Here is a 27,512-nt window from a genome sequence, read left to right as displayed (position 1 = left end):
CAAACGCTGCTGAGGTAAAACGCTAAAATTTTCGGTATTGCTCTTCTTATTAAGCAAAAAAAACGTAGATTACAAAACAAACTAAATTACAGATAAAGAAGATTTAGTCTTTAGTACAAGCGTAACTACATTTTGATACAATACATGAATTACAAGAAAGAGTTTCAATTGTTCAATGTGCAACAGCGATATTGGTATCGTATTTTGGTATTGTCCTTGTTCTTTTCTAAATGAAAAAATGAAAGTCCGTACTCGGGTTTACAAATTACAGACTGACGATCAAAATAAAACACCTTTCCATTACCTCTGTCAGTATAAGATGTATTATCCGTATAGCATGAGCCGTTAACTGACTTGTCCTTGACATTGCAGCACTGATAACGATATCGTACTTGATCTAGTCCGCTATTTGTCTCTAGTTTCAAATCTTTGATAAATCCGTTTAATCCGCAATCAACTGAATGCTTAGTAAAGTCGTACAGTTTCCCCTGACTGGCTTTTTCGAAAGAAGTTGTTTTGAACTTTAGGCTACAGGAAGATTTCATTACTTCACAGCATTTGTACTGGAAACGCATTTCTTCCATCATTCGTTGTAAGTGAAACATTGACAACACCCCCTTTTCTTCGCAAGTAAGTCGATGTCGATCTAGATATGCGAAATCTCCCCTGTTATGTGTCTGGAAAACAGTATACTTCGATTTACATATATTTGTGCTAACAGTGTAACGATCACCCTGACAGTCCTGTGTATTACAGCTGACAATTTCCATGGCTGGTCCCAGCCTTGAGCAGTCTTTTCCGCCTATGGATGGTGGAGGCTTGTTACATGTGCGGTTCCTTGACTTTGTTCCTCCTCCACAGGACCTTGTGCATGCGCTGTACGGTTCCCAGGGTCCGTAGCCGCCATCCACTAGTTGAAGTAATAATCAAATATTAAGCTAACTGAGCAAAGCCAAAAGGTATCACTTGAAATTAAGTATTGACAGTTTAGTTGCATTTTTTCGTACTTGTCGTGAATTTGTAAAAGTTCAGAAGCTCTTACATGCGAAAACGTCATCATAAACGCTTCCTTTTTACAGCTGCAAAAAGTTTCAAAATCTTATCTATTATTACAGCAAAACTATTTGTTCCTTTAATGACGATTTGTTTTAAATTTGACACATGAGAATGTGTTTGGAATAATGCCAGTAACTTTTTTTCTGAAAAAAAGAATATCTTTGCATTCGAGCCCAATTATTTTAAACACAATACCATCCTACAGAATGCCATTTTTACTCAAGCTTTATTGAAAAAGATGGGATGTTTCTTGCTCAAATTTGCTTTCTTAGAAAAATCGTCTCTACCTGGACATTCATGTAAATTACATGGAGCAGTCTGCTTTTCAGGTCCATGCTTTTCGCAATTCTCTCCACCATACATAGGAGGAGGGTTATTACAGAGCCGTGTTCTGGCTTTTGTGCCTCCACCACACGACTTGCTACAGGTTGTAAATGTTGTCCAAGGTCCGTAGTCGCCATTAACTGAAAAAAAACACCATAATTATCTGTGAAAATAAGGTATCAATGCAAAGACAGCTTATTAAAATACTAGTTTTGGTTAATTTTCTTGATTCAAAAGAAGGAAACTCGCGAAACATTTGAAGCGAAAATGCTTATGTTTACAGATATTTTATAACAAGGGAGCATAAGCTAGAAGTGATATTTTGATAAACCTTTTTGGAATTTGAAAGAAATGTTTGGATGAACCTAGAGACTTACCTTTACAATAGCCGCAAGTAATGGGACATTTGTATCTTAAGAACCGATGGCTTAGTCTGTTGTTGCAGAATCGTTTGAAGTAGCTGCATAACCTGAAATCACTGCAAGCTAACAAGAAAGAAAACATTGTAATTGAATTGTAAAAATTAAAAGATTATCTTGTTTGAATTTATGGACGAGTTTCGTTATCACGTTGGCATCATTATTACGTTGGCCAACGTCAAATATTTTTAATCATTGATAATAGCTTTTAAGCGTATAAAATGCCTTAGTCAACCTTCGTATCTTAGAAAAACATTCTTTGAACTGCGACTAAACATTTACGACTTAGTGCATAAAAAATTTATCTATTAACTTTGCAAGCCTTTGATGAAAAATGTTCTTATTGTTTAAACAATTCAATATAAACAGTAAAATAAGGGTAGACTGAAAAATAAAGGTGTCAATCATTTATTGATAATAGATAAGCAGTTCTGTAAATTGTATGAGATGTGTTTTGCTCAAAACATTGCTACCTTAGACAACAAAAGCAATTGATTAAAATAGATATAAAGTGTCAACTTGAGCAACTTGAAACCTCAGTAAAGAATAAACAATGTAATAAATGTATATTTGGTCGGATATAGAGCGTATATAGAGCGACTTGAACTCTGCTTATTCTTGGTTTTTGGAATCCTTGGTCTAAGCTTGATAATCACGCTCATGCTCTTGATTAATAAAAGCTTTGCTCAAATGCTATTTCTACGGTTCTTGATAGCAAAACCATTTCTATAACGATAGATTTCCAGAATTCATGGCTTGACATGTAACTATTGGATTAAAGAGTTTACTTGAGAGCAGTAATTTCTCTCATCCTTTGTAAAACATTTTCTCAACGCCTGAATTCTATAATGGAGTTCGTTTTCAGAAATGGCCAGATTGTCAATTCGTGTCAATTTCTTGTTTAGGCACGGCTCTAGGAATCTTAAGTAAGTGGACCCGGACTGGTAACTTACTTCGGCATTCATGAGTGTTACATGTAATGGTGTCAGTTGATGGGCCTAGATGGCTACAGTCTTTACCGCCATTAGCAGGAGTGGGATTGTTGCACAGACGTTGCTTTGTTTTGATTCCTCCTCCGCATGATTTACTGCAAGAACTGTATTCTTCCCACTTTCCATAACCTCCATCAACTGCATATAATATAAAAAATTAAACAAACATCTACAAACTAATTGAAAAATGCAAAAATGAAGCATTAAAACTATTTGAATCAAAAATGCCAAGTTCCCTGAAACTTAAAGAAAAAATATCTAATTTGTTCTTGTTTTCCAAATACGTATTTTGAATCTACAAAACAAAACATCATTGCTTTTTTTAGGAAAAAATAGAGCCACTTTTGAAAAATGAAAGTGCAGAGATCGTCAATGGAGTATATTCATGTTCAAATTAGAAAATTCTGTGTTAGCATTTGTTTTTGTGTTTATCTTTCTTGTATATTATGCATACATAACCAATCATACCAGAGCATTCGGAACATACATAGCATTATGTGCTCGAAGCATACATAACCGATCTTACCAGAGCATTCTTGTGAATTGCAACTAGAAGTCTCTGTATCCTTGCCCAAACCTGAACAATCTTTGCCTCCAAAAGCTGAAACAGGACTGTCACAGGCTCTTGTTCTTGTCTGCGTGCCTCCTCCACATGATTTGCTGCAAGTTGAAAATTCTGTCCACGGCCCGTAGCCACCGTCAACTATTGCAAAGAGATATCAGCAGCATAGACGATTTCAAAAGCCAACAAAACTTCTAACATAAATTTAAGGTCAAGCCATTTGGAGCGAACTGCAATAGCTATAACAAATTTTGGCGACAACACGTCAAAATTAATGAAACACAAGAGTAATTTTCAATTTTCAGAGCTTAAGAATAAGTTTATCCATACATACCTTGACATTCATGTGTGTTACATTGAGTACTTTCTGTGGCTGGACCAAGGCTGTCACAGTCTTTTCCACCAAATGCTGGAGCTGGATTGTCACAGTTTCTTGCTCTAGTTTTAATTCCTCCTCCACAGGATTTGCTGCATTCACTGTACTGTCCCCATTCACTATAGCCTCCATCAACTAGAAAGAGTACTTTTTGTATTTTCAATCTGTTGCAAAATAATAGCAAAGAAATTGGAAAAAAGTACGAAAATACTCGAGAACGTAACAAGAATCGCAGAGCTATGCTTTTCTATTCATATGATTGAGAAACGTTTTTTACCAGGACATTCATGCATGTTACATTGAGCGCTATCTTTGGCAGCACCAAGGCTTTCACAGTCCTTCCCACCAAATGCTGGAACAGGATTGTCACACTTTCTCGCTCTATTTTTCGTTCCTCCTCCGCAAGATTTGCTGCAATCACTGTACTGTCCCCACTCCCCGTAGCCTCCGTCAACTAAAGAGAGTTTGTTTCGTATCTTAAGTATGTTAACATTGTTATTAATGGAAAATTATCAAAGACAATAATGAATAAACAGCCTTACTTTTCACATTGTAAACGAAATCATAAATATTGCTTACTCGGACATTCATGAGTGTTACATTGGGCACTTTCAGTAGCTGGGCCTAAATCTGAACAGTCATCTCCTCCATGCTCTGGCTTTGGACGGTTGCATGTTCTTTTTCTAGTTTTTATTCCTCCGCCGCATGAAACACTGCAGGCGTTGTATTTTTCCCAAGGACTATAGCCTCCGTCAACTGTAAAAAGGTATTTTGAATTTGAATGTTTTTAGAATCTTAATCGTTGTTGTAAATTATTGATCAATGACAAAAGGTAAAAATTGAATTCTTTGAAAATATCGTTTACCGGGGCATTCGTGAGTGTTACACTGAGCACTCTCCGTGTCTGGTCCTAAAGCTGAGCAATCACTTCCACCAAATGCTGGTTTAGGGTCATCGCAATGTCTTCGTCGCGTTTTTTCTCCTCCTCCGCACAAGGCACTGCAGCTATCATACTCTCCCCAAGGCCCGTATCCACCATCAACTAAACATCAAATTTTATAAAGGAAGGTTTTGTTTACTCAAGTACAAACATTTCAACGCGCATATCAACTGCCATACACTTCTTAAAAGACACCAACCAGTATCTACTTAAAGATATGAATTAATGTGAAAATCATTTTTAAAACGAAATAAGTGCTGCAAACCTGATATGAATATTCTAAAAGAGGAAACATCTTTCATGTTTAAATCCCGCAAAAAAGCTGTTTGTCATTTGCAGATAAAAAGGGCTTACCAGGACATTCGTGCGTGTTACATTGAGTACTTTCTGTGCCAGGACCAAGGCTTTCACATTCTTTTCCACCAAATGCTGGCACAGGATTGTCACATTTTCTCGCTCTAGTTTTTGTTCCTCCTCCACAAGATTTGCTGCAATCACTGTACTGTCCCCACTCCCCGTAGCCTCCGTCAACTAAAGAGAGTTTGTTTCGTATCTTGAATATGTTAACATTGTTATTAATTGAAAATTATCAAAATACAACCATGAATAAATAGCCTTACTTTTCACATTGTAAACGAAATCATAAATATTGCTTACTCGGACATTCATGAGTGTTACATTGGGCACTTTCAGTAGCTGGGCCTAAATCTGAACAGTCATCTCCTCCATGCTCTGGCTTTGGACGGTTGCATGTTCTTTTTCTAGTTTTTATTCCTCCGCCGCATGAAACACTGCAGGCGCTGTATTTTTCCCAAGGACTATAGCCTCCGTCAACTGTAAAAAGGTGTTTTGAATTTGAATGTTTTTAGAATCTTAATCGTTGTTGTAAATTATTGATCAATGACAAAAGGTAAAAATTGAATTCTTTGAAAATATCGTTTACCGGGGCATTCGTGAGTGTTACACTGAGCACTCTCCGTGTCTGGTCCTAAAGCTGAGCAATCACTTCCACCAAATGCTGGTTTAGGGTCATCGCAATGTCTTCGTCGCGTTTTTTCTCCTCCTCCGCACAAGGCACTGCAGCTATCATACTCTCCCCACGGCCCGTATCCACCATCAACTAAAGATCAAATTTTATCAAGACGGTCAAAATATTTATTCACGCGTTTCCACTTTGATACAGCTCTCGAAGGCACTAACCAATATCTACTTTCGAATAAAATTTAATGAAAAAATCATTTCTAGAAAAAGAATTTGTGCTTCAAACTAAATAGCAATGACCAGAGAGATGTTAGTTATTTCATAATAAAATCCAGCAAGAGGCAGTTGCTCATTTGCAGAAAAGTAGGCTTACCAGGACATTCATGTGTGTTACATTGAGTGCTTTCTGTGGAAGGACCAAGGCTTTCACATTCTTTTCCACCAAATGCTGGCACAGGATTGTCACATTTTCTCGCTCTAGTTTTTGTTCCTCCTCCACAAGATTTGCTGCAGTCACCGTACTGTCCCCATTCCCCATAGCCTCCATCAACTAAAGAGAGTAAATTTCATAAATTCAACTCATAGATTATCAGGATGGATGACATCAAGTAGAAAATCTACTTACAGAAATAGATGAACTATTACAAAACTCACTTAATCTTAAAGTGAGGTATCATATGAGCCTATTATTAATCAAAATTGGGAAAATTTTGACTAATTTCTTGAAAGTTTTAGGGCCTTCTAGTTAGAAGTTAAAATCAGCTACGAAATTCATAGAGGAACAGGAAGAAAAATCCCAACCCTTGGCAGGATCAATTTCTTTTTTTATCTTGAATCCAAAAAGAAAATGTTTAGAAAAGTGTAATGTTTCTGCAAACTGTTTCATCTTTATGTACTGTCAGACTAAAAAGGTAGGCAAACTTAAATGGTGTTCGTAGTGTTAAATGGTGTTCAATTGTAAACATAGGCGTGTCCTATTAGGAAAAAAGAGCTGTATGATAGCAAAAGCTGAAGTAGATGGTTAATCAGAGTCTGCTATTGGCTGTATAGCTACAGTGCCATGGCCAAGTCAATTCTACAGTACGGTCAACAGGCCAAGTCAATTTTACAATTGCTTTGTGAACATCAACGTTTTTTTGCTGATCTGACCCTGAGCATTGAATGACGCGCTATTTGGCTCTTGTCAATCACCTCTTTTCGAGAACGTCAACATACGTGTTTAGAACACACTCTAGAAAACTTCAGTTTCTTCTGCGTAGTGTCAATAAAGCCTACATCTTTCTTGAAAAGAAAGCAATTTTCATTCCTCCTGTTGGGACTCCTGGCTCAACAAATGTTGTTGCAGACATTTTTTTTGTAAAAGCTCACAAGAACCTTCCTAGTTGTTCGAAACTACGAAATTGTTATATGCTATCAGCAATTATTTATGTAAGTTTAGCTTAAATTTGGGATGAAAAATTTATAATTCTAAAGAATGTTTTGAATCTGGAATGCAATGCAAATCAGATGAAAAAAACTTTTTCTGACAGCCATCTGATTCGATAGTGCTTTTTAAGTAAATTTATTTAACTGTTCAAAAGTTCTTCTTTTCCTGTAAATCGCTTGGCATTCATAGAACTACGGATTTCTGACATTTCAAATGGCACGGTACTTGATTAATATTCCGAGTATCTTGTAGCACTCCATAGAACTTGAAATCATGAAAGCTAGCCCACGACACGAACGGGTCCTCTCCTGCTTCAACCACCACGAGTAAGATAAAATGGAGACAAATTTTATCGCAGGTTTTACATTCTTTCATAAACCTTTACCGATTTTACAAACTTCGGTAGCAAGCCAGTATTTACTTAAAAAAGTTTTCTTGACACGTGCTTTCTCACAAGAAATACCCAAGTTTTAGAAGTTGGGACTTCTGGTATGGTCATAAACTGATTCAGTAAATCTATTTGTGGAAAAGTAGTTCTAATTGCAGACAGCGTTGCTCATGCAGTTCGGAATGCACAGTCTTTCTCCTTTTTCGCAACAAGCTTTCTGTAAAATCATTCGCAATGAAATGCTTATTTATCTAGACAACATGCCAATATTTTATCCTTTCTTTGAAAATGTTCCATTTTCAAATTCTCTGAAAAATTGATGGCTACATTATAATTGGCTTGTTCTCAACATAACAAACCATTTCGTTTTCCATATTTTTTCCACGTAAAGAATAACTTGAACTTTAAACAAAGCTTTCAATTTTTTTAGATTAATTCAAACTCTATAATTAGGGCGCCTGACACTGGTTTTAAATTTGCTAGACATATAAAAAATAATGATTTTATAAATTTTCCAGAAATTATACATCTTTCAGCTATCCTTTTATCTACGTTAGATGTGTCGTTATCTAAGGACTCTATTCGTTTGGCTTTTTCTGCGATTTTCTGCACAGTTGAAGTCACGAAAAATAACAGTTTTAACAAGCACAACATAACAGAGTTACAGGCCTTGAACTATAGTAATTACTTGACCTGATAAGGAGACGAACTTGCATCTAAACCCTCTTCTATGAATAATGGCTTGTTCATTATATAACCGATTTATGTTAAGTTCTATATCACCTCCCTGTAGAATGAATATACAATGGCATTGAAATGAACCTCCTTCTCAATGCTATACCAAGTACTCTTTTGTAGACTGCTATTGAATATACAGGCAAATTCTTAAGGTAAAAAATAATAGAGCACTGCTGGTTCAATTGACAAAAATCAAAAATATATCTTACTCGGACACTCATGCATGTTACATTCAGCGCTTTCTTTGGCAGCACCAAGGCTTTCACAGTCCTTCCCACCAAATGCTGGAACAGGATTGTCACACTTTCTCGCTCTATTTTTCGTTCCTCCTCCGCAAGATTTGCTGCAGTCACTGTACTGTCCCCACTCCCCGTAGCTTCCGTCAACTAAAGAGAGTTTGTTTCGTATCTTAAATATGTTAACATTGTTATTAATTGAAAATTAACAAAAGACAACAATGAATAAACAGCCTTACTTTTCACATTGTAAACGAAATCATAATTATTGCTTACTCGGACATTCATGAGTGTTACATTGGGCACTTTCAGTAGCTGGGCCTAAATCTGAACAGTCATCTCCTCCATGCTCTGGCTTTGGACGGTTGCATGTTCTTTTTCTAGTTTTTATTCCTCCGCCGCATGAAACACTGCAGGCGCTGTATTTCTCCCAAGGACTATAGCCTCCGTCAACTGTAAAAAGGTATTTTGAATTTGAATGTTTTTAGAATCTTAATCGTTGTTGTAAATTACTGATCAATGACAAAAGGTAAAAATTGAATTCTTTGAAAATATCGTTTACCGGGGCATTCGTGAGTGTTACACTGAGCACTCTCCGTGTCTGGTCCTAAAGCTGAGCAATCACTTCCACCAAATGCTGGCTTAGGGTCATCGCAATGTCTTCGTCGCGTTTTTTCTCCTCCTCCGCACAAGGCACTGCAGCTATCATACTCTCCCCAAGGCCCGTATCCACCATCAACTAAACATCAAATTTTATAAAGGAAGGTTTTGTTTACTCAAGTACAAACATTTCAACACGCATATCAACTGCCATACACTTCTTAAAAGACACCAACCAGTATCTACTTAAAGATATGAATTAATGTGAAAATCATTTTTAAAACGGAATAAGTGCTGCAAACCTGATATAAATATTTTAAAAGAGAAAACGTCTTTCATGATTAAATCCCGCAAAAAAGCTGTTTCTCATTTGCAGAAGAAAGGGCTTACCAGGACATTCGTGCGTGTTACATTGAGTACTTTCTGTGGCAGGACCAAGGCTTTCACATTCTTTTCCACCAAATGCTGGCACAGGATTGTCACATTTTCTCGCTCTAGTTTTTGTTCCTCCTCCACAAGATTTGCTGCAATCACTGTACTGTCCCCACTCCCCGTAGCCTCCGTCAACTAAAGAGAGTTTGTTTCGTATCTTAAATATGTTAACATTGTTATTAATTGAAAATTATCAAAATACAACCATGAATAAACAGCCTTACTTTTCACATTGTAAACGAAATCATAATTATTGCTTACTCGGACATTCATGAGTGTTACATTGGGCACTTTCAGTAGCTGGGCCTAAATCTGAACAGTCATCTCCTCCATGCTCTGGCTTTGGACGGTTGCATGTTCTTTTTCTAGTTTTTATTCCTCCGCCGCATGAAACACTGCAGGCGCTGTATTTTTCCCAAGGACTATAGCCTCCGTCAACTGTAAAAAGGTGTTTTGAATTTGAATGTTTTTAGAATCTTAATCGTTGTTGTAAATTATTGATCAATGACAAAAGGTAAAAATTGAATTCTTTGAAAATATCGTTTACCGGGGCATTCGTGAGTGTTACACTGAGCACTCTCCGTGTCTGGTCCTAAAGCTGAGCAATCACTTCCACCAAATGCTGGTTTAGGGTCATCGCAATGTCTTCGTCGCGTTTTTTCTCCTCCTCCGCACAAGGCACTGCAGCTATCATACTCTCCCCACGGCCCGTATCCACCATCAACTAAAGATCAAATTTTATCAAGACGGTCAAAATATTTATTCACGCGTTTCCACTTTGATACAGCTCTCGAAGGCACTAACCAATATCTACTTTCGAATAAAATTTAATGAAAAAATCATTTCTAGAAAAAGAATTTGTGCTTCAAACTAAATAGCAATGACCAGAGAGATGTTAGTTATTTCATAATAAAATCCAGCAAGAGGCAGTTGCTCATTTGCAGAAAAGTAGGCTTACCAGGACATTCATGTGTGTTACATTGAGTGCTTTCTGTGGAAGGACCAAGGCTTTCACATTCTTTTCCACCAAATGCTGGCACAGGATTGTCACATTTTCTCGCTCTAGTTTTTGTTCCTCCTCCACAAGATTTGCTGCAGTCACCGTACTGTCCCCATTCCCCATAGCCTCCATCAACTAAAGAGAGTAAATTTCATAAATTCAACTCATAGATTATCAGGATGGATGACATCAAGTAGAAAATCTACTTACAGAAATAGATGAACTATTACAAAACTCACTTAATCTTAAAGTGAGGTATCATATGAGCCTATTATTAATCAAAATTGGGAAAATTTTGACTAATTTCTTGAAAGTTTTAGGGCCTTCTAGTTAGAAGTTAAAATCAGCTACGAAATTCATAGAGGAACAGGAAGAAAAATCCCAACCCTTGGCAGGATCAATTTCTTTTTTTATCTTGAATCCAAAAAGAAAATGTTTAGAAAAGTGTAATGTTTCTGCAAACTGTTTCATCTTTATGTACTGTCAGACTAAAAAGGTAGGCAAACTTAAATGGTGTTCGTAGTGTTAAATGGTGTTCAATTGTAAACATAGGCGTGTCCTATTAGGAAAAAAGAGCTGTATGATAGCAAAAGCTGAAGTAGATGGTTAATCAGAGTCTGCTATTGGCTGTATAGCTACAGTGCCATGGCCAAGTCAATTCTACAGTACGGTCAACAGGCCAAGTCAATTTTACAATTGCTTTGTGAACATCAACGTTTTTTTGCTGATCTGACCCTGAGCATTGAATGACGCGCTATTTGGCTCTTGTCAATCACCTCTTTTCGAGAACGTCAACATACGTGTTTAGAACACACTCTAGAAAACTTCAGTTTCTTCTGCGTAGTGTCAATAAAGCCTACATCTTTCTTGAAAAGAAAGCAATTTTCATTCCTCCTGTTGGGACTCCTGGCTCAACAAATGTTGTTGCAGACATTTTTTTTGTAAAAGCTCACAAGAACCTTCCTAGTTGTTCGAAACTACGAAATTGTTATATGCTATCAGCAATTATTTATGTAAGTTTAGCTTAAATTTGGGATGAAAAATTTATAATTCTAAAGAATGTTTTGAATCTGGAATGCAATGCAAATCAGATGAAAAAAACTTTTTCTGACAGCCATCTGATTCGATAGTGCTTTTTAAGTAAATTTATTTAACTGTTCAAAAGTTCTTCTTTTCCTGTAAATCGCTTGGCATTCATAGAACTACGGATTTCTGACATTTCAAATGGCACGGTACTTGATTAATATTCCGAGTATCTTGTAGCACTCCATAGAACTTGAAATCATGAAAGCTAGCCCACGACACGAACGGGTCCTCTCCTGCTTCAACCACCACGAGTAAGATAAAATGGAGACAAATTTTATCGCAGGTTTTACATTCTTTCATAAACCTTTACCGATTTTACAAACTTCGGTAGCAAGCCAGTATTTACTTAAAAAAGTTTTCTTGACACGTGCTTTCTCACAAGAAATACCCAAGTTTTAGAAGTTGGGACTTCTGGTATGGTCATAAACTGATTCAGTAAATCTATTTGTGGAAAAGTAGTTCTAATTGCAGACAGCGTTGCTCATGCAGTTCGGAATGCACAGTCTTTCTCCTTTTTCGCAACAAGCTTTCTGTAAAATCATTCGCAATGAAATGCTTATTTATCTAGACAACATGCCAATATTTTATCCTTTCTTTGAAAATGTTCCATTTTCAAATTCTCTGAAAAATTGATGGCTACATTATAATTGGCTTGTTCTCAACATAACAAACCATTTCGTTTTCCATATTTTTTCCACGTAAAGAATAACTTGAACTTTAAACAAAGCTTTCAATTTTTTTAGATTAATTCAAACTCTATAATTAGGGCGCCTGACACTGGTTTTAAATTTGCTAGACATATAAAAAATAATGATTTTATAAATTTTCCAGAAATTATACATCTTTCAGCTATCCTTTTATCTACGTTAGATGTGTCGTTATCTAAGGACTCTATTCGTTTGGCTTTTTCTGCGATTTTCTGCACAGTTGAAGTCACGAAAAATAACAGTTTTAACAAGCACAACATAACAGAGTTACAGGCCTTGAACTATAGTAATTACTTGACCTGATAAGGAGACGAACTTGCATCTAAACCCTCTTCTATGAATAATGGCTTGTTCATTATATAACCGATTTATGTTAAGTTCTATATCACCTCCCTGTAGAATGAATATACAATGGCATTGAAATGAACCTCCTTCTCAATGCTATACCAAGTACTCTTTTGTAGACTGCTATTGAATATACAGGCAAATTCTTAAGGTAAAAAATAATAGAGCACTGCTGGTTCAATTGACAAAAATCAAAAATATATCTTACTCGGACACTCATGCATGTTACATTCAGCGCTTTCTTTGGCAGCACCAAGGCTTTCACAGTCCTTCCCACCAAATGCTGGAACAGGATTGTCACACTTTCTCGCTCTATTTTTCGTTCCTCCTCCGCAAGATTTGCTGCAGTCACTGTACTGTCCCCACTCCCCGTAGCTTCCGTCAACTAAAGAGAGTTTGTTTCGTATCTTAAATATGTTAACATTGTTATTAATTGAAAATTAACAAAAGACAACAATGAATAAACAGCCTTACTTTTCACATTGTAAACGAAATCATAATTATTGCTTACTCGGACATTCATGAGTGTTACATTGGGCACTTTCAGTAGCTGGGCCTAAATCTGAACAGTCATCTCCTCCATGCTCTGGCTTTGGACGGTTGCATGTTCTTTTTCTAGTTTTTATTCCTCCGCCGCATGAAACACTGCAGGCGCTGTATTTCTCCCAAGGACTATAGCCTCCGTCAACTGTAAAAAGGTATTTTGAATTTGAATGTTTTTAGAATCTTAATCGTTGTTGTAAATTACTGATCAATGACAAAAGGTAAAAATTGAATTCTTTGAAAATATCGTTTACCGGGGCATTCGTGAGTGTTACACTGAGCACTCTCCGTGTCTGGTCCTAAAGCTGAGCAATCACTTCCACCAAATGCTGGCTTAGGGTCATCGCAATGTCTTCGTCGCGTTTTTTCTCCTCCTCCGCACAAGGCACTGCAGCTATCATACTCTCCCCAAGGCCCGTATCCACCATCAACTAAACATCAAATTTTATAAAGGAAGGTTTTGTTTACTCAAGTACAAACATTTCAACACGCATATCAACTGCCATACACTTCTTAAAAGACACCAACCAGTATCTACTTAAAGATATGAATTAATGTGAAAATCATTTTTAAAACGGAATAAGTGCTGCAAACCTGATATAAATATTTTAAAAGAGAAAACGTCTTTCATGATTAAATCCCGCAAAAAAGCTGTTTCTCATTTGCAGAAGAAAGGGCTTACCAGGACATTCGTGCGTGTTACATTGAGTACTTTCTGTGGCAGGACCAAGGCTTTCACATTCTTTTCCACCAAATGCTGGCACAGGATTGTCACATTTTCTCGCTCTAGTTTTTGTTCCTCCTCCACAAGATTTGCTGCAATCACTGTACTGTCCCCACTCCCCGTAGCCTCCGTCAACTAAAGAGAGTTTGTTTCGTATCTTAAATATGTTAACATTGTTATTAATTGAAAATTATCAAAATACAACCATGAATAAACAGCCTTACTTTTCACATTGTAAACGAAATCATAATTATTGCTTACTCGGACATTCATGAGTGTTACATTGGGCACTTTCAGTAGCTGGGCCTAAATCTGAACAGTCATCTCCTCCATGCTCTGGCTTTGGACGGTTGCATGTTCTTTTTCTAGTTTTTATTCCTCCGCCGCATGAAACACTGCAGGCGCTGTATTTTTCCCAAGGACTATAGCCTCCGTCAACTGTAAAAAGGTGTTTTGAATTTGAATGTTTTTAGAATCTTAATCGTTGTTGTAAATTATTGATCAATGACAAAAGGTAAAAATTGAATTCTTTGAAAATATCGTTTACCGGGGCATTCGTGAGTGTTACACTGAGCACTCTCCGTGTCTGGTCCTAAAGCTGAGCAATCACTTCCACCAAATGCTGGTTTAGGGTCATCGCAATGTCTTCGTCGCGTTTTTTCTCCTCCTCCGCACAAGGCACTGCAGCTATCATACTCTCCCCACGGCCCGTATCCACCATCAACTAAAGATCAAATTTTATCAAGACGGTCAAAATATTTATTCACGCGTTTCCACTTTGATACAGCTCTCGAAGGCACTAACCAATATCTACTTTCGAATAAAATTTAATGAAAAAATCATTTCTAGAAAAAGAATTTGTGCTTCAAACTAAATAGCAATGACCAGAGAGATGTTAGTTATTTCATAATAAAATCCAGCAAGAGGCAGTTGCTCATTTGCAGAAAAGTAGGCTTACCAGGACATTCATGTGTGTTACATTGAGTGCTTTCTGTGGAAGGACCAAGGCTTTCACATTCTTTTCCACCAAATGCTGGCACAGGATTGTCACATTTTCTCGCTCTAGTTTTTGTTCCTCCTCCACAAGATTTGCTGCAGTCACCGTACTGTCCCCATTCCCCATAGCCTCCATCAACTAAAGAGAGTAAATTTCATAAATTCAACTCATAGATTATCAGGATGGATGACATCAAGTAGAAAATCTACTTACAGAAATAGATGAACTATTACAAAACTCACTTAATCTTAAAGTGAGGTATCATATGAGCCTATTATTAATCAAAATTGGGAAAATTTTGACTAATTTCTTGAAAGTTTTAGGGCCTTCTAGTTAGAAGTTAAAATCAGCTACGAAATTCATAGAGGAACAGGAAGAAAAATCCCAACCCTTGGCAGGATCAATTTCTTTTTTTATCTTGAATCCAAAAAGAAAATGTTTAGAAAAGTGTAATGTTTCTGCAAACTGTTTCATCTTTATGTACTGTCAGACTAAAAAGGTAGGCAAACTTAAATGGTGTTCGTAGTGTTAAATGGTGTTCAATTGTAAACATAGGCGTGTCCTATTAGGAAAAAAGAGCTGTATGATAGCAAAAGCTGAAGTAGATGGTTAATCAGAGTCTGCTATTGGCTGTATAGCTACAGTGCCATGGCCAAGTCAATTCTACAGTACGGTCAACAGGCCAAGTCAATTTTACAATTGCTTTGTGAACATCAACGTTTTTTTGCTGATCTGACCCTGAGCATTGAATGACGCGCTATTTGGCTCTTGTCAATCACCTCTTTTCGAGAACGTCAACATACGTGTTTAGAACACACTCTAGAAAACTTCAGTTTCTTCTGCGTAGTGTCAATAAAGCCTACATCTTTCTTGAAAAGAAAGCAATTTTCATTCCTCCTGTTGGGACTCCTGGCTCAACAAATGTTGTTGCAGACATTTTTTTTGTAAAAGCTCACAAGAACCTTCCTAGTTGTTCGAAACTACGAAATTGTTATATGCTATCAGCAATTATTTATGTAAGTTTAGCTTAAATTTGGGATGAAAAATTTATAATTCTAAAGAATGTTTTGAATCTGGAATGCAATGCAAATCAGATGAAAAAAACTTTTTCTGACAGCCATCTGATTCGATAGTGCTTTTTAAGTAAATTTATTTAACTGTTCAAAAGTTCTTCTTTTCCTGTAAATCGCTTGGCATTCATAGAACTACGGATTTCTGACATTTCAAATGGCACGGTACTTGATTAATATTCCGAGTATCTTGTAGCACTCCATAGAACTTGAAATCATGAAAGCTAGCCCACGACACGAACGGGTCCTCTCCTGCTTCAACCACCACGAGTAAGATAAAATGGAGACAAATTTTATCGCAGGTTTTACATTCTTTCATAAACCTTTACCGATTTTACAAACTTCGGTAGCAAGCCAGTATTTACTTAAAAAAGTTTTCTTGACACGTGCTTTCTCACAAGAAATACCCAAGTTTTAGAAGTTGGGACTTCTGGTATGGTCATAAACTGATTCAGTAAATCTATTTGTGGAAAAGTAGTTCTAATTGCAGACAGCGTTGCTCATGCAGTTCGGAATGCACAGTCTTTCTCCTTTTTCGCAACAAGCTTTCTGTAAAATCATTCGCAATGAAATGCTTATTTATCTAGACAACATGCCAATATTTTATCCTTTCTTTGAAAATGTTCCATTTTCAAATTCTCTGAAAAATTGATGGCTACATTATAATTGGCTTGTTCTCAACATAACAAACCATTTCGTTTTCCATATTTTTTCCACGTAAAGAATAACTTGAACTTTAAACAAAGCTTTCAATTTTTTTAGATTAATTCAAACTCTATAATTAGGGCGCCTGACACTGGTTTTAAATTTGCTAGACATATAAAAAATAATGATTTTATAAATTTTCCAGAAATTATACATCTTTCAGCTATCCTTTTATCTACGTTAGATGTGTCGTTATCTAAGGACTCTATTCGTTTGGCTTTTTCTGCGATTTTCTGCACAGTTGAAGTCACGAAAAATAACAGTTTTAACAAGCACAACATAACAGAGTTACAGGCCTTGAACTATAGTAATTACTTGACCTGATAAGGAGACGAACTTGCATCTAAACCCTCTTCTATGAATAATGGCTTGTTCATTATATAACCGATTTATGTTAAGTTCTATATCACCTCCCTGTAGAATGAATATACAATGGCATTGAAATGAACCTCCTTCTCAATGCTATACCAAGTACTCTTTTGTAGACTGCTATTGAATATACAGGCAAATTCTTAAGGTAAAAAATAATAGAGCACTGCTGGTTCAATTGACAAAAATCAAAAATATATCTTACTCGGACACTCATGCATGTTACATTCAGCGCTTTCTTTGGCAGCACCAAGGCTTTCACAGTCCTTCCCACCAAATGCTGGAACAGGATTGTCACACTTTCTCGCTCTATTTTTCGTTCCTCCTCCGCAAGATTTGCTGCAGTCACTGTACTGTCCCCACTCCCCGTAGCTTCCGTCAACTAAAGAGAGTTTGTTTCGTATCTTAAATATGTTAACATTGTTATTAATTGAAAATTAACAAAAGACAACAATGAATAAACAGCCTTACTTTTCACATTGTAAACGAAATCATAATTATTGCTTACTCGGACATTCATGAGTGTTACATTGGGCACTTTCAGTAGCTGGGCCTAAATCTGAACAGTCATCTCCTCCATGCTCTGGCTTTGGACGGTTGCATGTTCTTTTTCTAGTTTTTATTCCTCCGCCGCATGAAACACTGCAGGCGCTGTATTTCTCCCAAGGACTATAGCCTCCGTCAACTGTAAAAAGGTATTTTGAATTTGAATGTTTTTAGAATCTTAATCGTTGTTGTAAATTACTGATCAATGACAAAAGGTAAAAATTGAATTCTTTGAAAATATCGTTTACCGGGGCATTCGTGAGTGTTACACTGAGCACTCTCCGTGTCTGGTCCTAAAGCTGAGCAATCACTTCCACCAAATGCTGGCTTAGGGTCATCGCAATGTCTTCGTCGCGTTTTTTCTCCTCCTCCGCACAAGGCACTGCAGCTATCATACTCTCCCCAAGGCCCGTATCCACCATCAACTAAACATCAAATTTTATAAAGGAAGGTTTTGTTTACTCAAGTACAAACATTTCAACACGCATATCAACTGCCATACACTTCTTAAAAGACACCAACCAGTATCTACTTAAAGATATGAATTAATGTGAAAATCATTTTTAAAACGGAATAAGTGCTGCAAACCTGATATAAATATTTTAAAAGAGAAAACGTCTTTCATGATTAAATCCCGCAAAAAAGCTGTTTCTCATTTGCAGAAGAAAGGGCTTACCAGGACATTCGTGCGTGTTACATTGAGTACTTTCTGTGGCAGGACCAAGGCTTTCACATTCTTTTCCACCAAATGCTGGCACAGGATTGTCACATTTTCTCGCTCTAGTTTTTGTTCCTCCTCCACAAGATTTGCTGCAATCACTGTACTGTCCCCACTCCCCGTAGCCTCCGTCAACTAAAGAGAGTTTGTTTCGTATCTTAAATATGTTAACATTGTTATTAATTGAAAATTATCAAAATACAACCATGAATAAACAGCCTTACTTTTCACATTGTAAACGAAATCATAATTATTGCTTACTCGGACATTCATGAGTGTTACATTGGGCACTTTCAGTAGCTGGGCCTAAATCTGAACAGTCATCTCCTCCATGCTCTGGCTTTGGACGGTTGCATGTTCTTTTTCTAGTTTTTATTCCTCCGCCGCATGAAACACTGCAGGCGCTGTATTTTCCCCAAGGACTATAGCCTCCGTCAACTGAGAGAAAACAGAAATTCTTTGATGTTCCCAAAATCATAATGTGTGTAAAGTAGAGGCCTAACATAGAAAAACATCCAATAGTCAAATTGATATCTGGAGATCAACACTTACCAGGGCATTCGTGAGTATTACACTGAGCACTCTCTGTGTCAGGTCCTAAAGCTGAGCAATCGTTTCCACCAAAAGCTGGTTTAGGGTCATCACACAATCGTCGCCTTGTTTTGACTCCCCCTCCACATGTGACGCTGCAACTGCCATATTCTTGCCAAGGGCCATAGCCACCGTGTACTAATGAGAAGATTCGGACTATGTAACGTTTGACTCAATTTTGCCAGAATGAATGAGACAGGTTTAGATAGAGCTCTGAAATGGGGTTTTTGGAAAGAATTCCATACCAGAGGGATGCAAAATGCCATGGAACTGATTCAATCATCCTTGATTATGTAAGACCATTTTTATACATCAGATCGCTATTTTCTATATGCATAAGGAAGGAAGGATCGAATTTTGTATTGCTTTTTGAATCCAGAATGATGATGCACACGCTGATTTTAAAAGAATCGCTGTAACTTGCTTTCTTTCAACAAAATGGAAACTATGGTTTTCATATTGCATATTATCATATTATCATGATACTCTTTCAGTAACAAAAAATTGTATTTTTATAAATAAAAGTATTTACATACAAAACAAAACAAAGCAAATACAAAAACTGGTCTACCAGGAGATCATGTTTGGGGATAACGTATTTCTATATTGATTTTACTTTTTTTGGCCCAAGATGTAGGTTTTCATTTTTTATTAGAAAAGGTGAGTAGATTCCATGTTTCTTATGTCGTTTGGGATATCATTCCAGACCTTTACACCGACGTATGAAAAACTTTTTTGAGATTTCTAACGTGGATTGGGTATTTGCAGATTGTTTATTCTACGAGTTTCATATTTTCAGATCTGAATTTTCCCCATAAACTTTCCCCTAAGATTTTCGGGCACGTTTCCTTAAGAATCTTGTGTACCCTTATTGCTCGGTCATATGTGATAGCCTTCTCAACGTTTAGTCGTGCAGATTTTTATTATCGTTACTATAACATTATTTACAGTTAGTTAAAATAAAGATAACTCTAATTTGAACTAATTAAGACCGACTATTTACACAAAAGGAATACTAATCGCAATAAATAAAGACATAACTAAACTATAAGTATGCTTCTGGCGAGATTCCACCGGTTTTTTTATCTACATATTTTGCATGATGAACTTTCACCTTTCCACACGGATGGTATCTGAACTTTAATAGGAGCGGATTCAATGAGGTAAAATGCCCTATCCTGTATCTTCTGCAATCAGCAGAGTTTCTTTTCTGGCAAATGACCTAACATCAAGTTGCCATATCTCAAGTGGCTTTCCCATAGTGCTTGGTATATAAGAAACAATCGTGATTGTAGTAGTTTTCTCTGAGTTTCCTGATAGAATTGAGCCCACCTATCAGTTTTTCCTTAACTATTTTAAATTGCTGTTTCCAGGATTGGTTTCATTATGTAAGAGCAGTGAGTGGAATATTTTGTATGGATATTTGGAACAATACCAGATCTCGATAACACTGTACCGTTCTCCAGCCACATAAATCTTTGCTTGTAACCACAACCATAAGCACTTGGTATAAACATGGATATTATGAATATCTTTAAAGAGGAAGAACAACTTTTGAGATATTAGACATGATGGAACGTTGATTTTTAGATTGCTGTATGATTAAATCTTACCAGGACATTCATTTGTGTTGCAACGGCTACTTTCTGTTTCAGGTCCCAGCTGCGAGCAGTCCTTTCCACCGAATGCAGGTTCAGGGTTGTCGCATAACCGACTTCTTGTCTTCAAACCTCCTCCGCAAGAAACACTGCAGGCACTGTATTTGGACCAATCCCCATATCCTCCGTCAACTAAAACGTCAAAGTTAGTAAAATTGAAAACACAAATGAAAGTTTTGCTAAAAAGATATTGAAAATTTTAGCCAAAGAGATTTGCATTTGGCATTTCCTTCAGTAAAGAATTGCATATCTAAAAAGTATCGGCAGCCAACATTCGGTCTAACATTCATACAATGCTCAATACAAAGATTTTGTTTGATACACAAATAGATAATAAATTTGATAATAATACAGAGATTCTGTTATTCTGGCCCCCTTTATATTATATTAGTATTTTCTAGTTAACCTCTTATGCTCTTATTCTTTAAATGAAAAGAATGTTCATTGTAAGTAAAATGAACAGAACTATGCGTACCTTGCTTAATACAAATTTTGCTAGGATGCTAACCTAGTTCAATAGAATTTTTCTGGCTTCCTTACCTAGCTTAAAAAATTCTTGCAACTTTGGTCACTATACTTGCATTAATCGGAAAACAGCGTAGGATGAAAAAGGCGCTTAATGACTATATTTTACAAGGTTCTACCTCCACCTTTCATTATGCCTGCGTTAATTTTATTTTCCAAATTTATTGTTATACTCCATACGAAATCATTTGATAAGAATTCTGCATACCAGGACATTCGTGCGTGTTACATTGAGTACTTTCTGTGGCAGGACCAAGGCTTTCGCAGTCTTTTCCGCCAAATGCTGGCACAGGATTGTCACATTTTCTCGCTCTAGTTTTTGTTCCTCCTCCACAAGATTTGCTGCAATCACTGTACTGTCCCCATTCCCCATAGCCTCCATCAACTAAAGAGAGTTTGTTTCGTATTTTAGATACGTCCCTTTTATCAATAATGGGAAATCAAAAAATTTCTATGATCTTTCCTTTGAAGACAACAATAAATTAACAGCCTTACTTTTCACATTGTAAACGAAATCATAAATATTGCTCACTCGGACATTCATGTGTGTTACATTGAGTACTTTCTGTGGCAGGACCAAGGCTTTCACATTCTTTTCCACCAAATGCTGGAACAGGATTGTCACACTTTCTCGCTCTATTTTTCGTTCCTCCTCCACAAGATTTGCTGCAATCACTGTACTGTCCCCACTCCCCGTAGCCTCCATCAACTAAAGAGAGTTTGTTTCGTACTTTAGATATGTCATCTTTATTAACAATGGGAAATCAAAAAATATCTATGATCTTTCCTTTGAAGACAACAATAAATTAACAGCCTTACTTTTCACATTGTAAACGAAATCATAAATATTGCTTACTCGGACATTCGTGTGTGTTACATTGGGCATTTTCGGTATTTGGGCCTAAATCTGAACAGTCATCTCCTCCATGCTCTGGCTTTGGACGGTTGCATGTTCTTTTCCTAGTTTTTATTCCTCCGCCGCATGAAACACTGCAGGCGCTGTATTTTCCCCAAGGACTATAGCCTCCGTCAACTGAGAGAAAACAGAAATTCTTTGATGTTCCTAAAATCATAATCTGTGTAAGGTGTAGGCCTAACATAGAAAAACATCCAAAAGTCAAATTGATTTCTGGAGATCATCACTTACCAGGGCATTCGTGAGTATTACACTGAGCACTCTCTGTGTCCGGTCCTAAAGCTGAGCAATCGTTTCCACCAAAAGCTGGTTTAGGGTCATCACACAATCGTCGCCTTGTTTTGACTCCCCCTCCACATGTGACGCTGCAGCTCCCATATTTTCCCCACGGGCCATAGCCACCGTTGACTAAATTGAAAATTTATAATATAGATCATGTGACACATTTCTGTCAGTAGCAGTAATTTATATTTCAATAAGGTTGGGAAAATTTGATTGGGACAAAAGGAAAGAATCTGTACCAGAGGGTTGGAAGCAAAGAAAGGGAGAAAGAACTGATACAATCAGTGTCCTAGATCAAAGGAAAGAAGGCCCTAATCGAAAAATTGTACCATTGCTTGGTAGCCTATAGCAAAGCAAAGTCGCAGAAGTTGCACAGTCAATCTTTACGGCTCTACCGGGTTAAAGGAAACGAGGTTTTTTAAGAGTACCTCGACTGAGCAAGAATAGGAAGAAGGATTAGTTAGTTGCCATGAAGAATTTTGCCATGCTATTATAAATCTAGGAACAAATTCTTATAAATACGAGTTGTTTGTCTGAACAAAAATCAGTTGAAGTCAAAAGATTGCTTTCCTGTCGAGAATGTGGTCTTTTCCACTCTTAAACGAAAGTATGTGGATAAACATCTTAAGTAGAACAGGTCTAGACCAGCTTCTATCAGAAAACCTCGTGTGAAAGAAGCGTTTATTCGAGAGTGTCATCACAGTCAAGTCATCACATCACATCACAATCAAGTCATTACAGTTTAAGGTTTTCACCTGGACATTCTTGTGTATTGCATTGGGTAGTCTCAATGTCGGGCCCTAGCTTTGAACAATCTTTGCCGCCAAATGCTGGAGAAGGTGAGTTGCATTGTCTTGTTCTTGCTTTCGTTCCTCCACCACATAGAACACTACATCTACCAAATTCTGTCCATTTGCTATAACCTCCATCCACTAAAAATTAAAGCCTCTCAAAGAATTTTCCAAAAAAAACAATTTTCAAGTCAAAATGGTTCAGAAACGATGACTTTATCAAAAATATTTAGATACACTACCGGGGCATTCTTGTGTATTGCACTGCGCAGTTTCACTTGCGGAGCCTAGACTTGAGCAATCTTTGCCTCCAAAAGCTGGAAGTGGGTTGTTACATTTCCTTCTTCTCGCTTTCGATCCTCCTCCACAAGAAACACTACAGCTACTATATTCTCCCCAGTCTCCATATCCACCATCAACTTAAAAATAGAATCAAACTGAAAGTCACCAAAGAGTTTTGCTAACCTTTTAAAAAATTTAAGATTGTCACAAGTTTGAGGCCTAATTTTGTCAAGGAGATGTCAAATGGCTTTTTAAAACTTAGTAAAATTGCGTTTGTTAACATCCTCTTACTCGGGCATTCTTGCGTGTTGCATTTTATGCTCTCTTTAGCTGGTCCTATGCCTGTGCAGTCCTTGCCACCAAAAGCTGGTTGCGGATTGTCACACTGCCTGCTTCTGCTTTTTGTTCCTCCTCCACAGGTAACTGTGCAACTGGTATAACCTCCCCATTCACCATATCCTCCGTTAACTAGGTGAAAATGTAAGAGACAACAATTTCATCTTAAAAAAATTCCAAACAGCGACGCTATGGAAACGACTGAAAATGTGATGCAAAATATATTGATAAATTGCAGAAATTCTTTAAACAAAAACGATGGTAGGAGAAAAATGCATCAATTTGGTTGCGCGAAAGAAGAGAAATTATCTTTCAGCACATAAAAATCTTGATAAAAATTAATGATTGTCTTATCTTTATATACATAGTGTGACCTACTTGGGCATTCGTGAGTGTTACATTGGGTAGTTTCTTTTGCTGGACCTATACCAGAGCAATCATTTCCCCCGAATGCAGGTGCTGGGCTATTGCAAAGTCTGTTTCGTGACATTGTTCCACCTCCACAGCTTTTGCTACAAACACTGTATTCTCCCCATTCTCCATAGCCTCCGTTCACTAAAACATAGAAACTGGATTTCTTAAAGAACGCCTCTTGTTTTCCCACGACCCTCTGTTTGTTGCAAAGTCATAGATATTCATTTGCGTCCTTTCCAACTGGAAATAAACAAAGTAACATGTATTTGATCCATGGGTGCATGGACCAATGGAATGCCGGGAACGATTATTTTGGATAGGATTATGTTACACAAACTCTAGGATACTAAGTGATCAGTTGAATTAAATATACTAGGCTAAAGTATGATATGATTTCACCTTGCTATGCGTTTTTGAAGCATAGCAAGCATGACATGTTGATTATGTCAGCATTCATTGAAAATTTAAGTATGATATTTTTATTTGTAAAAAAGATTAAAGGTAAATTCACCATAAAGTTGAAAAAAATTTAAAATGTGCTAGAATATAATGAAAATGCATACCAGGACATTCGTGTGAATTGCAATGGACACTTTCAGTGGCAGGGCCTAAGTGGGTACAATTTTTTCCGCCATAAGCTGGAGGCGGGTCATTGCAGAGCCGGTTCCGGCGTTTTGATCCTCCTCCGCATGAGACACTGCATTCTGTGTATGATCCCCATGCTCCGTAGCCTCCATCAACTGCAGGTAAAAACGACAAAGAGAATCAAGTAAGGCCTAGAATGCAATTTCTACATGGGTTTTGAGTGAACATAAACCATTCTCAAACACACGTAAAGTTTATTGTAGCTGACTGATAATAACGTGAAATACAACTAATATACTAGTTTACAAGGAGAATGACTAATTCACCAATGTTAAATCACATATTGCATTATTTGCAACCAGATCTCTTTCATAATAGTTTCATCGTGGTTAATAAACTGACCAGGGCATTTGTGAGTGTTGCATGAAGTACTTTCAGTTGCAGGACCCTTTAATGAGCAGTCTTTTCCGTTGTAAGCAGGCTCAGGGTTGTTGCATTGCCTTCGTCTCGTTTTAACTCCTTCTCCACAAGTTTTGGTACAATCACTGTAAGGCTCCCATGCCCCGTAGCCACCATCAACTACAATGAAACAGTTAGGATGTATAGCATCTTTGTGGGTATATGCTGAAATGTTACCTTGTGTCGGAAATTAAAGAAGAATTGTTTTGGCCCATTGTAAAGAAGCGGTAGTTAAGATATTTTTCCTGGAAGATATAATCAGATGTTATTTAGTTTGAATATTCTAGAAACTGACAAACCTTGGCCAGCATGTACTGGTCCAGCAATCCTAAAGCTTGAATGTTAAATATTTGTGCTGTTTGTGTTACTTTTTGACTTATTTGTAGAATATCATTGCTTCAAAAAAGCCTAAAAGATCTGATAATGACAATTTATTTACATAACAAAAGAAGTATTTTGCAAATTATCTTGTTGCAAACAACATACCTGGGCAGTCCTTGAGTTTACATGCCCTCGATTGAGTATAATCACCAATCAACCGACAATCTTTTCCTTTCCCAGCCGGTTTTGGGTTGTCACATGTTCTTTCTCTATGCTGCAAACCTGTCCCACAGAATTTATCACAAGGCGTCCATTCTTGCCATTCACTGAATCCACCATCGATATCTGTCGAGAATGAATTATGACGCTAATCTACCTTTAATTCATCTTAGATAATATATCAATGTTGAAAATTAGTATGCTGTGAAGCATTAAGTGCCGCAACCATCACTTTTTTCTACAACGAGACTACGAAGAGTCCTTTTTGCCTCTTGCCCTAACTTGGCAGAGAAATATGCTTTCGTGCCATTAGAATTACTTTTAGCACCCAAGTAATATGATAAAAACAGGCTTCTGCTAATTATATTGCAGCAGCTGTAAATTTTTATAGCATCTTCAGCCATGATATCATAGAAGCCTATAAACGTTTCTTTTTTGGTGACAGAAGAAGTGAGCTGAAAAGCTTTAAGCCTATGGAGTCCTTTAAATTCACAAAATGATTCACTAACCTTCTTCTGCGCTGACTTTGAAAGCGTAAACCGCCTCTGCAAATTCTTTTCCAACACAGTGCTGATGGCAAGATACGTTGCAACTCGAATATTTCTGATCTCCGATGCATTTGTCATTTTGTTGTTCGACCTCGTTAAGAATTTGTAGCTGTTCCTCGGTTTTACCGTAACATTCACCCCAGTAATGAAGAGCAAATCCAGAGAAGCCTTTCTCGTGCGCTTTCCGTGCACATTTGCATGCCAGTCTTCATTAAGATAAACGAGAGGTTACAAACACTTTATTTTTGACAAGCAGGAGCGATTGGTGGGATAATTGATAATATTCATTTCTTTCTCATCCCCGCAATGTTTTAGTAGTCAATATTTTGTTCTTTTTGGTTCTTCGGTTCAGTATGTCACCACTTCCTACTTTCTTCCATAAATTTTTTTCGGCCGTACATTTGAACCTAGATCTGGACCGTTTGTGAATTTTTATAGGTTACAGCATCATGCTTAAGCTATACACTTAAAAAAATTTTTTCATCATCAAAAAGCACTCACCTTTTCATATAGCCAACAATATCATGCCAATCGATATCATGTTTGTCGTTAAACAAAATATATCTTGGTGACTCTTCTTCATAGCATCCAAGCATTTGATAGTTATCTATGCATAGATCTTTTGCAGCTGTAAACAAAAGGATGTCTATTTTGAGTGCATCTATCAAAAAATAGAAAACAAAAATCCGTAATTATGCTTTCGGGCTTCATCGGGCGTAATTAGGCTTCATCAATTTTTACTCTTTATTGCAACTGTATGCATGTGCTCTTTGCTTATTGACACGTTGATTGAAGTTCAGTTTCACAAAGTTTCACAAGGTGCAAATACAGAGATGGACTCATTGTTGTAGATTAGCAGTCACTCTTGAATCAGAAGATTTTTAGAAAATCAAACTCATTTTCTAATCATTCATGTTTTTATGAATGCGTGCTTTAAAGACTATACGAGCTTTTTAGAAAGGGATTTAGTATAAATTTTTGTGTATACTAAATCCCTTCGATCTGCTATTTTTTGCATCTTTTCCAAGACTGCATCTTCTAGCTCGATTTTCATCCAAGTGACAAAACATTTAATGTGAATAGGACCAGTAAATTGATATTAGTGAATGATATTAGGCCAAAATTTGGGTTCAAAACTCGTTGTAGCGATAAACTTTTGGACTATGATAGCAACCATGATTTCTAAAAATTTGTTTAATGAGAAGTATAAAATTAATGTATTCTTCCTTTTAATTCAACTGGAGATTAAAATAACTTACCAGTAACTGCAACGAGTGCTAGCAGTATTGCTATAATCTTTGACAT

At 36.9% G+C, this 27,512-nt stretch overlaps 1 pseudogene across 1 annotated transcript; it reads right to left on the bottom strand.

The window, feature by feature from the left end:
* Nucleotides 1-29: 29 nt before the first annotated feature.
* Nucleotides 30-27,512, bottom strand: LOC135690876 (SCO-spondin-like; annotated as a pseudogene). The gene is made up of 47 exons (XR_016145215.1): nt 27,467-27,512; nt 26,709-26,835; nt 26,169-26,413; nt 25,606-25,785; nt 25,063-25,239; nt 24,639-24,815; nt 24,040-24,216; nt 23,617-23,793; nt 23,286-23,462; nt 23,008-23,184; nt 22,202-22,378; nt 21,911-22,087; nt 21,587-21,763; nt 21,228-21,439; nt 20,485-20,701; nt 18,833-19,009; nt 18,542-18,718; nt 18,239-18,415; nt 17,811-17,987; nt 17,525-17,701; nt 17,222-17,398; nt 14,834-15,010; nt 14,423-14,599; nt 14,137-14,313; nt 13,834-14,010; nt 13,406-13,582; nt 13,120-13,296; nt 12,817-12,993; nt 10,429-10,605; nt 10,018-10,194; nt 9,732-9,908; nt 9,429-9,605; nt 9,001-9,177; nt 8,715-8,891; nt 8,412-8,588; nt 6,024-6,200; nt 5,613-5,789; nt 5,327-5,503; nt 5,024-5,200; nt 4,595-4,771; nt 4,309-4,485; nt 3,688-4,183; nt 3,318-3,494; nt 2,753-2,929; nt 1,758-1,865; nt 1,344-1,520; nt 30-910 (listed from the first exon to the last, which is right to left on the bottom strand). The product of XR_016145215.1 is annotated as an SCO-spondin-like (transcript).

Source organism: Rhopilema esculentum, chromosome 4 (genome assembly GCF_057945365.1).
Source record: "Rhopilema esculentum isolate cy_ngs chromosome 4, ASM5794536v1, whole genome shotgun sequence".
NCBI classification, from domain to species: Eukaryota; Metazoa; Cnidaria; class Scyphozoa; order Rhizostomeae; family Rhizostomatidae; genus Rhopilema; species Rhopilema esculentum.
This window is presented reverse-complemented; position numbering and strand designations above follow the sequence as displayed.